Raw genomic sequence first — 5,003 nt, forward strand, 5'->3', positions numbered from 1 at the left:
ATTTCGGCCGTCTTCACCTTTTGAGTTCAAATTCCGCTGAGGTCGACGTTGACTCTTATCCTTTCAGGGTCGATAAAGTAAGTAACAATTGAGCACTGAGGTCGACATAATCGATTTACCCTTTTCTGAAATTGCTGGACTTGCGCCAAAATTTGAAACCAGTATATTGTAACTAAATAAAATTCAGTTTCAAATTTTTCTCAACTAATTGGTATTTAACCGTTCTCAACCTGCTAACAAAGTTATTACCTCTTGACCAATAACTTGTTTACTTTCTTCATCTGGTTTCATTCAGAAACGCTCACCTAATTTTAATTTAATGCTGTTTCAATTGCGTACACTGAGTTGATTTACAGCTCAGTAAATTTCCGCAATAGCAATGAATATCTTAAACATTGTTTCCAGTATATCGAAGCCTGAATCTCGTTTAAGCATGCAACAGAAAGAAAAAACGCATCTGTCGTTCTCACACCATTCCGCAGCAGCATGTCTTCTAACGGTATGTATATTTTAGTATGAAGCACATCGATTTAATTCTTATCTTTTCTATTTTTCTCATTCTCCATTTATGGAATATAACCATTTTCAATCTTTCATCTCACCTGCTCACTTTCTGACATACGTTTCGTCTCCCCCCCACACACACACACACACCCCAACATACTGCACCAATTCTCTCATAATTTCTCCTCTTTTTTTCAATGCTTCGACCATTTTCGCTTAAAACGAAACAGATTGTAGCCTGTAAGTGTTTATTTAATTTATTTTAAGTCTGCTAACTATACGTAGTCTTGGTAATGTCCCTTGTTCTCTCCACAAAGATGTTCATGGAGATAAGTTAATTACATGCCTTACATATACAGTTATATATGCTTCGCACGCCAGAGTGTGGATGCACGTACATTACATTTATGCAAGTGCAGGGTTCGTGTGTATGTAAATAAGCTCGTTTAATGACTTCTCATTCTCTTTCTTTTTCTCTCTTCATCTCCAACCCGTCTCGCTTCCAAATTATCCACCTCTCCCTCCCTCCCTCCTCTCTCTCTCTCTCTCTCTCTCTCTCTCACTACTTCCTTCCTATAGTAACTAACTCCTGATTTTTTTTTCAAGTCCTTCTGCAATATTTCCAGACCCTCTTAAGGCGGTGTGCTGGCAGATTCGTTAAACGCCGGGAAATAAGCCTTAGCGGAATTTAGTCTGTCTTCACGTTCTGCCGAGGTCGACTTTGCCTTTCATCCTTTCGGAGTCGATAAAATAAATACCAGTTGAGCACTGGTGGTCGATTTAGTCCTTACCCCTTCCTCATAAATTGCTGGAATTTGAAGCTAGTATTTTCAGGCCCTTATGGACTTAGGAGAAAGTAAAACTTTGCACTCTTTCCAAGGAACTCGGTGTGAAATGTCAGAAACTACTCTCTGAACAGCATACAAACTTTAAAAAAGTTCTTTATAATATACCAATAAATATGGATTTTGACTGAGGCAAGCTATCGCTAAACTCCCATTGAGTTAATAACCATAAATATAAAGATATAACAATAAATATAGATTGGTGAATATCATAGAAAATAGGATTTATGAGTATTGAGTAACAATGTCTTACTTTTACTATTGTTTCACAAAATCAGTGGAGCGATACTTAGCAGGTTTCCCTTTGTTCATTTAAAATCGGCATCGACATTGCTTTTCATTCTTTCTACATCGATGAAATAAATAATGGTAAAGTTACTGCATTGTATCATTGATTGATCTTTACCTCGAAAGACTTAGTCTTGTGTGCGTATATTCAAAATTGTTATTGCTATTATTATCAGAGAAATGAATGATAAAATCAGCAGAACGCTGGAGGAAATATCGTAATGTATTTATTTCTATTTATCTTCTGAGTTCCGATAAAATATCCATCACTCATATCGAAAGAGTTGAGTGAATAGATTATACACTTTGCCAAGACGAGAGAACTTATACAAATGTCAGAAGTTCTAATTATTATTGCTAGCTTATATATACTTTTAACTGAGCGGATTTTGTAAAAAAAAATATTATCTTACATCCAACGGATGTCGTCTTTTCATGCTTCATTATGCTTGTAGCATGTTTAGGAAATTAAGAGGAGCGCGATTTCTATAGTATATCTCCCCTTTTAAGAAAAGCTATTTCTTATGCACCATTTGTCTGAAGAACAAAGAAACATATTTTCGAAAAAATGGTAGTGGGCGTGAAGTTCTGAAGCAAGAATTCTGGAGTAGAATGAAAGATATATTGCAAATAAGAGCAATAATACCTTAACCATCAGCAAAAACAGTGTAAGAGCGCCAGAAATATCACAACACTAACCATAATGACAACAACTTCAGTTCAGCATTGAATCCTTTACGCAGTCGTCCAATCAGCTATTTTTAACAGACAAATTCCTTCAAATGACATCTTACGATTAAAACAAAAATGAATGCATTGACTATTGTCACTTCAATCCTATATACACGTGTAACGACCAATGAGCAACAAGTGAATGATACAACAGCTACGTAGTTGCTTGGCCTCTTTAAAATAGCAGTCAAACCTCATCAAAACCCTAACCTGCAGTCTTTTTCTTATGAATGCATTGGATACACTATCTAGAAAAACACATATCATAGAAAAACCGGTCTGTTGATCCTAGGTAACAGAAGCGCCACTTGTTACCGAAGCTGCGATATTGGTTTTTTTTTCTGAAATTGGACTTCGATTAGTATTTGGTCGAGCTGCTGGGGTTGGAAGGGCTCTTTAAAACTTACCTCAAATATTTTCCATAGTAATTGTATTTGCAATTTAGGAAGTATTGTGTGGCTGCACCAGAAGCAAGTCGCTGAATCAGGATTTTCTGTCCTTTGAACTCTAATCAAATATGCAAGGCTTGTAGGTCTTGTCGTGATTGACATGCACTGCAACTGCCTGATCATGTTTGTATGTAGTGAAGGGGTACGTAGAGGCTACATTAAAGACTTTAAGATTTAAGGGGTTTTGACCAAGGTTGTTCAGTGGGATTGTTAGGGATGAGATCAACTGGAACTCAACCTGTTGCATCTCTGAAAGTCTGTCTCTCTTCCAGGTGTGCGTTATCGTTCGGGTTTTTGTCTAACGGACATTCTTGTTTTTGCTGATTGTCATAATATAATTACAATTAAACCTTGGGAGAGGCGTTATCCAAGTAAAACGAGTTACGAATTCATTTTTTTTTTCGCTGGAATGTAGTGGGTTATATTTTATTACTCTAGGACTCAAGGCTCAAATTACAATTACAGTTACAGTTACAACAGAGGCGACGAGGTTAAGAGATAAAATAGATATTTCTTCTGAGCAAATGGAAATGCTTCTCGAACGGAAACAATTTGAGGCGGTACAGTTTAACCTTATAGAATTACTGACTCAAAAGTTATCTGTCAACTCAAACAGTGATGAATTTCAAATAGCTTCAAATTCCATTACTGAATATATTTTTGACTCTGTTACTGATATTACCTTTGATTTATGGTTTGCGAAGATCCTTTCCGTGTTGACTGTTCGAATCCTGACGATTAGGCGAAAGTCAGATTACTGTTAACCAGGCTTTGAACTAATTAACTCACTTAATACATCAGCAATATACTACCAAAGAATCCTCGAGACATCGATTTCAATGAGAAATACTTCAATACTTCGGAAGATTTTTGGTGCGAACTCATTTTTGCTTAATATAAGATACAATTGTAAGGCGGTGAGCTGGCTGAAACGTTAGCACGCCGGGCGAAATGCTTGGCTGTATTTCGTCTGTCTTTACATTCTGAGGTCAAATTCCGCAGAGGTCGACTTTGCCTTTCATCCTTTCGGGGTCGATCTAATTGACTGACGCCCCGCTCCTCAAAAATTTCGGGCCTTGTACCTAGGGTAAAAAAGAATATTAAATACAATTGTTTTAGAATTGTCAAGTCCGAGACAGGAGGATTTTGTCAGCTAGAAAGGTAGAGTAAATCGAAAATGTGAACGTTTCAATTTGAATTCTTTAACTCATAATCAGTTTAAATGTTTAATCTTCGTTACTGATCTCCAATCACTGTCGGATGCAGACATTCGTACTGAACCGTTATTATAATTAGACCTACGACCAGAAATGATAATGCTACTAGGCAGTGAAGAATGCCAAAAGTTAATAAACTTGAAGCACAACATGAAGATGACTAAAATGAGTGACAAGGTAACGAGTTTAGAGTCAATGGATCAAGTGATAACTAATCCTAAACTATTACCTATCGACAGAAAAAGAAATCCTGGTCTTCTTCAGTTATACTGGTTTTGCAGTGCCAGACCTATGGAAAGTTTTGCCCCTACAAGCAACACAAAAGTCAATTATACCACGAGTTTGGTCGTGAGGAAGGGTTTTGTTTGCCTAATTATTTAAGAGAGGTAAACAAAATGTCTAATCATTTTGTTTACCTCTTTCTAGGTTTTCGGCTCGTTACAAACCAAGAAATCAAGTTAATGCTATTTATGCCACTTTTAAAGTGGGTTTTCAAAACGACCGCAAGTATTTAATTGTTTCAATAAATGATACTCCGGTTGACTGACAGTTAAACTCAGCATCTGATATCACATTGATTTCTTGCACAACTTGAATGCAACTTGGTTGCGCAAAAGTAGTTGAGAAAAAACACGTTGCTGAGAATGCATCATGTGATAATTTAAAACTATTGGTAAAATTAAGTGTAAAGTACAGTTTGATTCAAATCTTTTTAATGGAACTTGTTATTTGACGACAAATCAACATGGCTTAAATTTACTTGATTTAGACTGGATTACAGAACTGGGCTTATGTAATAAACCTTTGAACTTTATTTGCTTACATTCAAATACTTCGAGTGATTATATCAATAGTTCATTCCAAGTTGCATCATCTAACTGTTTTACCCATTTACTGAAGAAAAGATATTCACTCGTCTTCAAAGATTAGTTGGGGGTGTTACAAGTTATGCAAAGCAAGTTTGTTGC

The sequence above is a fragment of the Octopus bimaculoides genome, chromosome 3 (genome assembly GCF_001194135.2).
Source record: "Octopus bimaculoides isolate UCB-OBI-ISO-001 chromosome 3, ASM119413v2, whole genome shotgun sequence".
Lineage (NCBI taxonomy): Eukaryota > Metazoa > Mollusca > Cephalopoda > Octopoda > Octopodidae > Octopus > Octopus bimaculoides.